The sequence below is a fragment of the Cupressus sempervirens genome, chromosome 4 (genome assembly GCF_028749045.1).
Source record: "Cupressus sempervirens isolate cs-2001-9-10 chromosome 4, ASM2874904v1, whole genome shotgun sequence".
Taxonomy (NCBI): Eukaryota; Viridiplantae; Streptophyta; class Pinopsida; order Cupressales; family Cupressaceae; genus Cupressus; species Cupressus sempervirens.
The window spans coordinates 266,285,323-266,297,961 of NC_143121.1; the positions used below are offsets into that span (position 1 = coordinate 266,285,323).

Sequence of the window (12,639 nt, forward strand, 5' to 3'; positions counted from 1 at the left end):
TATATTACCAACTCTTTCCCTCTTTCGGTTTACATATAGGATGTCATCACTATTAGTTAAGTAATTATTTTGGTAAAAAAAAAAATTCCTTAACCCAAAATGTCCAATTTCTTGACATGCTTTGTTATGCCTATATAGTGTCATAACTAGTAATTTTCCTATAACTCATTCTCTACTGGTCGTATTGAAATGCAAACTTGACCATGTGTTCCCTAGTGTCTCATGTTGCCATACCTAACTTGACATGTCTCAAATGTACCTAAAAAAATGATTCTTACCAAAACTCTAAATATTAAGCTAGATGAATTGTATGATACTTAAACATTTTTTTATCTATGAATGTGTTAGCTAAATCTTCAAAGTCTTTCATCTTTATATTGAAGATATGTTGCCATAAATGAAAACATACAATGTTTACCCTAGCAAAATTATCAAAAATCTCCCCCTTTTGGATTGATGGCAACATATGGGAAAATTTGCATATGTCTCAAAAACTTTACAATTTCAAAACTTTACAAAATTGGTATTAACAAAATTTACAAAATTTCAAAATTTATGGATCATTTTATTTTAACCACCTTTCATTACATCTCCTAAATAAATTACATTGCCCCCTTTGACTATAGTTCTAGTTCTTACATTACTCACCCTAAATTATACCTTATTTCTCCTTTATACACATACTTATGTACTACATATATAAAATTTTCCTTACCTCTCCCCCTTTCATATCAATGAAAAAGGTGTTTAAAAAAAATTATGTACAAGCCAATTTTTTTTAAAACACCTCCATAGTTGTTGCTGGTAGGAAATTTGTGCAAAGTAGCCATCAAAGTTCTATTTCAACATGGTGAACTACATATCCCATTTATCTTTCAGTGAACCTGCCATGCACAAAGTTGCACAAAGAGCATAGGATACTATCTCCACTACATCTAAATCTATATAGGAAAACTTGTCATAAGATGCATTTACTAACACACATTCATCCAGTTTCCTCTTTATAAGGTCAATCTTCAATGCCGGATATTCCCTTACCAATGAAAATATTTTCAATTTCATCTTCTTCTATAACTTTAAAAGCCCAAGGTCATCACTTAATTTGCTAGTTTTTATTGAATTTTATGAAAGATCAACCCCATAGCTCTCAAGAATCATCTCCATGCAAGCACCTATCACAGAGAAAGAGAGAAGCAAAAACCATGGAGGTTGGAATTTCTAGATCCATAGACAAGACATTCTTTATGTTCAAAAAGAGAAATTGCTATTATCAAAATTGAATGAGTTAAATTACAAATAGATCAACCCTTATAAGAGGAGATCAAAATCCTAACATATAAAACCTTGGTTGCATGATAATAATTAATAAAATAATTAATTATTATATGCATAGAATTTAGCTTAAGTAAACTAGAGATAATAAGGGACTTAATAATTAAATTGAAATCATTTAATTAATAAAGAAATATCTTATTACTTTAACACCACCCCCCTGCCCACCCCCATAAGATAAACTTAGGGAGTAGCCAAAAAGTGTAAAAACTACTGCTAAAAGAAAATTTGGGTCTTGAAAACAAGGCTTGATGAGGTACCCAAGCACAACCAAATCTCTATAAAGAGAAAAAATAGAGAAAACGACATGAGAAAAACCCTACTCCAAAAAGAGATGGAAAGAATGTTTTAGAATATAAGAACAGAAGATGATCATGAAGAACACCACTGAAACATGAAGCTCCAAAAATTGCTAAATTGTTTATCTAAAGAACCTCCACTATATAGAATATGACCAAGTAGAGAAGACTAAGTCTGTAGAGCTCATCAATCAAAGATGGAAGGTATCTTCATGGCCTCCAAAAATAGGAATGAAAGAATGTCTATCATATGGTAAATCATCCATCCCACTGAAATGCATAGGTATCGGGCCACTGCAATCACCACGTACTTTGGATCAAATATTGAATACATAACTCACTCCATTAAACCAAGAAAGCAATAGAACCAACATAAACCCCCTTTAATACTAAGAGGTAATACATGAAAATTCAAATTGAATGCAATATCTCCTACATAAAGAAGAACCCAAAACATCCAGAGTGCAAAAGAAGTACAAACATGTATAGTGGCACATGTCATTGATACATCATGAGGCTAATATCGTGGAAGGATCACTCACTTGAAAAAGGAAGATAGTGAATATAGACAACATGAAATCCCCCAAGGCACATTAAATAATGTAGTAAAAGTACAATAAAACACAAAGATGTCCAAGATCCTAAAATGCAATAGAGTGGCACTTTATCTCAGTGCATTTGTAAAAATACTACAAATGGATGTCAAAAAAGAACAAAAGAGACATAAGCCTGATACAATAGATAGTACAACCCATGAAAAATCATCTCAAGCCAAAAAATTGATCCCTAGACTTGAAACAACCAAGATATTCACCAAACAGAAAAAATGCAAATTACTGAATAGAATGTGCCTAGAGAAGAATTTTGAAAAACAACTAGCATCACTGGAAAGATCTTGGAAAGACCTTTCCAAAAATATAGTTCAATTCCCCAATCAAAGATTGAATACTTAAGATATGTATCCCAAAGTGAAAAATAAAACTTTTATATTTGACTAAATAAATAGTAAACCAAGTAGCATAAAAATCCAAATAAACTACACCATCATGACAAGATTAGAATCAACTCTCTAGCACTTCTTTTGGATTGAAAAATGAAGTCTGAATGAGCAAGTTATACCCAAAAAACCACATACAGGTCAAAAAAGTGTTGAAAAAAAGAAAAAAATACTACATTAGGATCCATGCCAAAATATCTCAAAAAGTGTGACCAACAATACCAAAAATTGCCTTGAGAAGCATGTTAATTCCATACAAAAATTATCTAAATTTTGTGTCAAAAATCTTGACTTTTGTGCTGAAAACATGAAATCATTGCCTTAAGAAACATGTAAAAATATCAATTTTCAAAACATCTTGATTTTCATACCAAATTTTTGAAACTCACTGCCTTGGGAAATGTATAAAATCTTAATTTTCCAAAAAAACTTGATTTGCATGAAAAAAAAAAAATGAAACTCACCACCTTAGGAAATGAGCCTTAAAAATCAAAGAACCACCACCACCTTGGGAAACATGGAAAATCTTGGAGAAAATGTTTTTAGGCTCAAATTTGAATTGCGTCCAAATTGGAGAAATTTTATTTGAAAATAGGTGTTTTGGGGCATTCTGAGCTCAACAATGATTTTTGTTTGGCCTCAAAGTGCACCGAAAAATAGTGAACCCTAGATTCAATACAAAAGACCTCTGAAAAATGAAATCCTCTGAATGCAAGGAAAATATCTAAAAGCTAGGGCAAGATTTTCATAAATTGAACATGGCCATGAAGCTATGGAGCTCTCATACCATGTTGAAGTTGATGAAAGATCAACCCCACAGCTCCCAAGAATCATCTACATGAAAACAACTATCATAGAGAAAGAGAGAAGTAAAAGCTATGTAGGCTAGAATTGCCAAATCCATAGATGAGACATTCATGATGAGCAAAAGGAAAAATTTCTATTATCAAAATGAATGAATTAAATTATAAAGAGATCAATCCTTATAAAAGGAGATGAAAACCCTAACATGTAAAACCTAGGTTGCATGATAATGATTAATAAAATAATTACTTATTATATGCCTAAAGTTTATCTTAAGTAAACTATAGATAATAAGTGACTTAATAATTAAATAAAAATAATTTAATTACCACAGTAATATCTTATTACTCTAACAATTTCATTCTCAAGATCTCTAATCTTGGTTGAGAGATGTTGAACATCTTTCATTAATGCCTCAAGCTCTCTAAGTTTTTTATTCAGTCCTTCTAATATATCCCTGATTAATGTGCACACTCCAACACACTTCCAATAAACTATATTTCTTTCAATTAGTTAGTTTCTGTTAGAAGTTGTAATCTTTCCTTGGTGTGTTTATAAACCAAGGTTAGACCTCTTTTCTTTATTGTTATAATATATTAGGATATAAGCCAAGGTATTCTAATATATTTCGTTTTTGTCATTTTTCCACTACATCTTATTTTGTCCTCTAGTGGAATATGTGAGGACAAATATTTATTGTAATTTGTAATTTAGATTATTCCTCCTTAAGAGTAATTTCACACTTGGCCTCACACACTTATGAATGGTGGCATTCATAGACATGGGAGTTACATTCTAACTCCTCTCTATTTAAGAGATGACCCTCCTCTCTCATTTCTTATGAAGTTTCTTCCTCTTCTCAATTATTGTATGGGTGATTTCTCTCTCTCTCTCTCTCTCTCTCTCTCTCTCTCTCTCTCTCTCCTTAGGCTTTTCATTCACCATTCATAATGTCACAAGGGGTTTTCTTTGCTTTCCCCTTTTCAAATATCTTGTCTCATGGTGTTGGATCTTGAAGCTTTCTCTCTCATATCTTATGGTAATATCTTTTCATGCATTAACTTGCTTAGATTCTTTCCTGGTATTGCTTATTTACATTTTTTTTTTCTATTTTAAACATGGTATCAGAGTAGTTTAATCTTTTTTTATGAGTGTTTGCATGAAGGTATGATTCGAAGGAGACTCTTGAGAGAGATTTCACTAATTCCTTTTTAATCTTCTTAAGTTGGAAGAAATTGAATTTTTTTTTGGGTTTGGCTGGTTTACCACCAAACTCGATTAACTTCTTTTTGCTCTAATCTATGTAGGTTTTGATATATTGTTGATAAAGAAAATAATATAAGTTTAAAGATATCTCACTCCAAATTTAGTAGTATATTCTAGTACAATCTAGTATGTTGTTGAAAGAGTTTATTCTAATATATTTCAGTTTTTTAAACTAATTTAATTTAATAGAAAAAATTTAGTACCTCCCCTTACTTTGTTAGTTAAGTTTATTCTACATCTCTTTTATCAAAATTTGTGCTAAATTTTTATTATTATTATCTTTTATCATTTCACATAAATCATCCTTTTCATTTTGATAATAATATTAATTCTTTTCTAATATTATAATTAAAAAGTTTTAATATCGGTTCTTATCTAATCAATTTTTTTTGAAATTGCACTTTTAAGTTTCTAATTTTGTCTCTTGTATGTTTATAATATTCTGTTTTCAATTATTATTTCTAACTCCTTATCTCTGCATGTCATAATATGAATGATAGTTCATTCTCTTTGTGCCTTTTTTAATTGCTTAATCATTACTTTTATTTCTGCATGCCTTGCATGCACTGTGTTTTGTATCATTGCTCTATTCTCTTGGAATCATTGCAATGTTCTTAACAGAACTATCTCTCCCCTCTCTACCCCTATCGTCCTTTCCATTTTGCTGCCCTGCCGTAATTGTAACCTTCATTTTTTGTGGTGCTGCTACCACCCTCTGGTGTTATGGATAGCGAGGCATCTTGGTTATCTGTCACAGGACTAAGTTTAGGTGCAAGAGTCACCTTTTTCAACATATAATCATGAATCTCATTAATTAGTTTCTGTTGATCTGGGTTCCCAAAATTTTGGTGGCTGAGCACGGGACTTGATGGCAAGAGCACTCCTTTCTTCCTTACTATAATCAAGTGACCCAACAGCTCCCTCAGGTTTTTTTGGCATGAATGCAATAAGAGCCACCAGTGCAGATCGAACACTCCATGATGGCTACCAATGCTATAGATGATAATTTGATATGCTCAAGCATATTTTTGTCTGAGTTTCAAATCTGCCATTAGGCGTCAGCAGCATAAAAGAGGGAGGCTTGAGAGGATAATCGGCAAGCAACTAGATTCGGCTGTGATAGATCCCACCCTCAAACTCTGTGTTACGGGGCCCTTTGATAGCAAACTGCCACTCAAATATATTTTCCTCTAAAGGAAGTCTCATGTACTCATCGCTCGGATTACTCTGTGTTTCTTTCAATTCCTGCATGATCCTCTTCATAGCAGGATTCTTCATGTTGATGTTGTATTTCTCTGTCATCTTGTCCTGAATTGAGTAAGTGACAGAGTCAGAGAAAAGATATGAGCAATAGTGGACAGAGTACACAAATTTGTTTCTGAAATGCCCAGCTATCTTGTTTATCAGCTTTTGCAGCTCTCCTTTGCTGTGGTGATGTTAGATCCATAGATGACTGTAACCTTCCTCTTTTGACGATTTTGAGGATGACTGAGGCAAGGTTAATTAGCAAGATTATTAAAGGACACCCTAAATCTAAAACACTATTGGAAATTTATGAGAACGCCATCTCAAATGCCCCCACCCTTAATTGCACAAAGAGATCAACACACAAGTTTTGGTGGAGAAAGTGAGAGTCATAACTCAAAAATCAGAGAAGGCGCATCTTCTGAAGAAATTATGAGGGCCAAAAATTCCATTCTCGACAGTAATAGGGACAACTAGGAGCTTGCTGCCCAGGTTCATCACATCATCCCTGTTTCTAGAATTCCATTGCAGCATTATTTTTTTGATTTATTTTAAGTGCATATTCTTAAAAGAGGTAATTATGCTGGCTTGCGAAATAAAATCTGAGTTATATGGAAGGAATTTGTTTTATGGTGCCAATCCTCCTTTTAGCCGTGTTGCCTTCCTTCTTGCGAGTCATTCTTTCTCCCTCTTGCTTTCTTTTTTGCTCTTGCATGAGCCATTTCTCTTGAACTATGACTTTGGTTGTCTAGTGGTTTAGAAAATTTATTATTTTTGTTATTTATTCTTCTTGGATATTAGAATAGTTAAGAATTGTAACTGGGGATTTTATTTCATTTAAATTAGCAAATGATTATTATTTCAACTCTTGAATCATTCCTTCTCTCCTGTCATTTAGAGCTGTTTCTTTTTCCTCTGTCCATTTTTTTGATTCTTGTAGCCTCTTCTTTCTCTTTTCTTGCTTTTCAGCCTATGCATTTGGCAGGTAACGCTTTTGTGGGTAGAACCACCTGGTGATCATATTATTGGTCTCTGCAGGTAACAGTCCTTTGGACAGTAGTGTCATTCGATTATTGATTATTGATTCACAACTATCTTTATTTAGTGTTATCCATTTAATATTATTCAATTTCTATAAGGATAATAATTTTTTTTTAAATATAGCATTAGATTTGCTCAGTTTTGACAATTAGATCTATGTTATCTAATTAGTCTCAACAAATTATTTATTTCCTGCAATCTCTATCACAAATGATTTCTATTTGACAGTATATCATTTTCTGCCATCTCTACAAAATATTATAACCTTTGTTTTTCACACCATTCCTTTCAGTTGATTTGTAGATTTTTTTTGTTTGTTCTATTTTTAGAAGCTAAGCGAGTGTATGGCATTTAGGCCTATCATACATTGTTGTTTCATTTGGAAATTGAGTATTGGTCAATGATTTTTATTTATTTATTTTAATTTGGTGTGGCTGACAATTAGCTCAAATTTGCATTTGGTAAAGCATTTTATTCATTATAGTATATTTCAATCTCTCTGAATAGTATTATTATATAGCAAATAATTTTACTTCCTTCTCAATTACAAATATTATTTTCATTCTTAATAACATTAGAAATATGTTATCTCTATTTGCTCTTGGATTTCTTTTTTTTGGCTTATTATTATCTTATTTTTATTTATTTTATATTGCCATCTTCAGATATAAGTTTATTTTATCTTTGGCTCTACCTATAGTATTCTTACCATATCTTGTTGCTTTAAATTTAGCTTTTTTTCATTAACCTTTTTCCCGAATGTGTTTCTTTGTTTGAATAAAAAAAGTACAAATCTGAATTATTATATTATTTAAGTCAAACTTCAACATTTCTTTTTTTTTAAATAAGAAAGAGTCAAATTGTTCATGGTTTGATAAATTAGGGAACAAACTTTTCACTTTGAAAAAATGTAGAAGTTTTTCATTTTTTTTCACTTTATAAAGGTGATTTTAAATTAGTTAAATTATGAATTTTTTTTAATTTAACTATAGGAAATGTGCTCTATTCTTCTCTTCATATTTCTATGATGAAATGTTGTGTTTAATGTGAGTGTCTTATACTCAATTTCATTCCTTTAAGTGAACTTTGGGATGGTTGTTGAGAGGTGAAGCTATTTGTATTTAATATTCTAATGATACAATTTTTAAGGGGTGTTATGTAAACAAGAGGACATTATTATTATTATTATTTTCATAATCTTAAATGTGTGATCTTGTCTCTTATATATGGCTAAAATGTTTTGGATATGTAACTAACATATCTTTATTTTAAATATTAATTATATTTATTTGAGTATATATGGGTGCACACATATATACCAAGATAAATATATAATTTTATTTATGAATATAATGATTTAGAAATTAATATTTACCTTCACAAAATGAATTAAGTACTCATGTTTACCCTCAATGAAGTTTTATACCTGATATCCATATTTGTTTATTTTTTTCATTGATCTTACTTGGATCTCTACATTTCCCTTAATTATGATTGGATTATGAGTTATCTTACACATTTTCCTTCAACTTTACTGTGATATTTTGATGTGCACATAGTTGCACTATTATGCTTTTATAACATCGTTCTATGCCCATGTTGGAACTTTATGGATTTATACCATTGATTTACATGATTTATATGATATTCCTTTTTGAGTTGCATAGGGACCCAATTTTTCAAGGTTAATTATGTAGATCCCCTCAGTATAACTGATGCATAGTTTCCTTATCTGGCGCATGGAGTATCCCTCCATCCTATATTGGTGTGCACTCATTTTATATGGAGTTTCCTTCCATTTGATTCTATATGCTCTACTTTGAAAGATTGATATTTATATGGAGTTTCCCTCCATTTGATTCTATATTATCTACTTTGAAAGGTTGATATTTATGGAGTTTCCCTACATGTTGTTCCATTTTGTTCCTCAATGAAGAGGATACTATTATTGGAGTTTTCCCTCTAAATTTAGATGATTTGATCCAATTTCAAGGAAATATGTTGTTAAACCCTCATAATCCATTTGTTTACGTATCCTAACAAAAATCATGATAATACTAATTTGATCAGCATGTCTCTCTTTTTACTTTATTTTCATATATTAATGTGATAATGATTTGCATACTTTATTGCTTAGATCATGAGTCATGTAAGTTATGGTGTTGCAGCCCATTAACTTGCAGTGAGATGATTCATCAAGTGGACTATCTATATCCACATGGTTGATGCAATGTTGATGCAAGTATCATTAGTTGGCCTTTTCTATGGTCATTAGTACATTAGTATAATATACTTTTCATGAGAACACTGATCAAACTTTTTGTGTGTATTGATAATATTTTGAGCATATACTTTATCTTGATATCAGGTTGACTCCATTTCCTTGTGGTAACATGTTGTATCTTCCTCTCTAATTCTCTATGAGAGTTTTCTTATACAAAAGGATTTCTAATTCGAATCTAAGATGAAATACTTCTTGTGGATAGTTGTTTTGTTTCTTGTGTCTATGTTTTTCAGGTAATCCATCCAGGCACATACAAGAAAATATTATTTGTTGTACTTTAAACTTCTCTCTTGGCTCTATGAAGATTTATATTCACTCACAAGAGACTTTTTCATAATTGAAGACATTCCAAAAGATCAAGTTTAGGCTATTTAGAATTTCATTGAAAATTTGGGTTTAATACCCTTTGATATAATTACCGCAAGTAAAGATTAAAGGGTGGTGTTAAAAGTTGTAATCTTTCCTTGGTGTGTTTATAAACCAAGGTTTGACCACTTTTTTTTATTGTTATAATATATTAGGATATAAGCCAAGGTATCCTAATATATTTCATTTTTGTCCTTTTTCCACATCATCTTATTTTGTCCTCTAGTGGAATATGTGAGGACAAATATTTATTGTAATTTGTAATTTAGATTATTCCTCCTTAAGAGGAATCTCACACTTGGCCTCACACACTTATGAATGGTGGCATTCATAGACATGGGAGTTACATTCTAACTCCTCTCTCTCATCTCTATTTAAGAGATGACCCTCCTCTCTCGTTTCTTATGAGGTTTCTTCCTCTTCTCAATTATTGTATGGGTGACCTCTCTCTCGCTCTCTCTCTCTCTCTCTCTCTCTCTCTCTCTCTCTCTCTCTCTCTCTCTCCCCCCCCCCTTAGGCTTTTCATGCCTCATTCATAATGTCACAAGGGGTTTTCTTTGCTTTCCCCTTTTCAAATATATTGTCTCATGGTGTTGGATCTTGAAGCTTTCTCTCTCCTATCTTATGGTAATATCTTTTCATGCATTAACTTGCTTAGATTCTTTCCTGGTATTGCTTATTTAAATTTTTTTTTCCATTTTTAATAGTTTCTTAAATACTTGTCCTTTTTATCAAGGTTCATTAGGTCTTCCTTGATGTTTCCACTAGATTTTCTTAACATCTCTACATCATGAATATTTTGTGCCTTAACTACTAGCATATTTGATAATTTGGTGAATTTTACATCAAAAGTTTGAATTATAGCCTTTTATCCAACCTAAGGATTTGGATTAGTCATCTTCACTAAAATAGTATTCTGTAGTGTATCTACTACTTCTGTTAGTCAACTCTACAAGCTTTTAACTTTCTTATTCTTTTCTATTATCTCTCTAAGTGATGAGATCAACTCAGTTTGATCATCATCATCTAATCTTATCAATTTTTTTAGTGTAAGGAATTTCCTAGAAGTAATAGGTGCACATACTTTCTTTTCTTCCTCCTCCTTCTTCCTCTCTTCTTCCTCCTTTTTCTTCCTCTCTTTTTCCTATGTTTTTTTCTTTTCTTCTTTCTCTTTTTCCTTCTTCTCTTATTCCCTTCTCTTCTCTTTATCTATCTTTTTGTCTTCTTCTTTCTCTCTTTTTGTCTTCTTCCTTCTTCTCCCCATTTTCTTTATTTTATTGTTCCTTTTTTTTTTTCTTTTTCCAAGTTCACATCGCTAACAAAATTATCAACATTTATACCAAAATCCTTAAAAGGGTCTTCCTTTGTATCAATAGTAACATTAATAATATCAATCTACATAGTGTTTATATCTACTATTCCATATGAAGTTTTTGTTGTAGTTGACATAGTCTGACAGCTTCAAGGTGTGAGTTTCTTCATCATCTGTACAATTTCTTCCTATGTTTCTTCTTTCACCTCCACATGGTTTCCACACATAATCAAAATACCCTTAGTCTTGTTTATAAGAAAGGGTTCAAGACTTTGAAATAAAACATTTCAATGACCTTCACTCCCTACTACACATATTTTTCTTTTCATATTCTCTCTAGTCTTCCTAGATTCCTATTTTTTTACTCTCTTATTTTTATTTATTACCTTCTCATAGAAATCATTGGGAATTTTTTCCTTAATATCCTCAATTTTCCATTTGTTCAAGATCATATATCTGATTCTATCATTCTCTAACTATAACTTGGTCATATTTTTGTATAAATCATAAAGTTCATTTAACTAAATCAAATTACCTTTATTTGTTATTGCACTATTTAGTTTCTCAATTTTAGGCTTCCATTGTTGCCTAGCATTTCTCATAGACTCTACTTTTGTTTTCTTTATAGGTTGTATATCCCTCTCAGGTGATTCTACTTGAACTCTCACTTTTGTTCCTTCATAGGTCATCAAGACCTTCTATCTATTCCATAGACAACTTTCCATCTACTTCACTCACTTATGTTTTATTCTTTCTATTATTTATTGTTTAACTTTAGCTAATCTAGTTGATTTCCTCTTTGTTTTCTTTATTTATACTTCTTCCTATTCACTAGATTACATTGATTGAATAGTGGGCTTGCTCAGTGGTTTCTCTTGGGATATAACTTCATATGGTATTGTTAATGTTGCTTCTTTAGGTTCTTCCATTGTTATACCCTTTGATGGTTCTACTACTACTAGTGGTTGCACATACATTATTTTGTGTTGTCCATACTACTTCATTCCTATAATTATCTTTATAATTGTTGTAGTTTCTTGATGATTCATCTTAACTTTCTTAATGATTTTCTTCTTTGTAGCCTCTACTTTCTTCTTTGTATATTTCTCAAGTTAATCTTGAGAAGTTAGTTGCATATTCTCTTCATAGGTTCCAATCATATTGATCTCATCATTTCTTGTTGATTTTAAAATTTCTTCTACATATCCTTTAGCATGTTCCCTAGACATGTCATTAGCAAGTGGTTCAACTAGTTCTATGTAAGTAAAATCAATATCAACCATAAAGCATATGTCATTAATGAATTTCTTCACAATAGAAGCTAGGATTCTATATCATTTTTTCATCTCTTCTTGGAAGGTTTTCACAATAAGATCTCCACTACTATCAATATTATCAGCTAGATGTATTATATATACACATTACTTATTTTGTCAATTTTCCACATATCAATATTTATTACATTAGTCATAGATAGAAATTAAAATCCCTTAATCGAATGGAAAAATATATAAATGACCACTTATGTAAATCTGAATTGACTATTCTTTACTCTTTTATTCTTTCCATGTTTTCTATCAATTGAGCTCTCAAGATTTCACACATGTTAATCTTAACTGTTTCCACACACATCATATAAGCCACATGGATGAAACATGATGACATGAACCTTCATATAAATGTCATATCATGT

At 31.2% G+C, this 12,639-nt stretch overlaps 1 pseudogene; it reads right to left on the reverse strand.

Moving 5' to 3' along the window:
* Positions 1-5,342: 5,342 nt before the first annotated feature.
* Positions 5,343-6,083, reverse strand: LOC149561026 (ubiquitin-conjugating enzyme E2 32-like; annotated as a pseudogene).
* Positions 6,084-12,639: the final 6,556 nt, after the last annotated feature.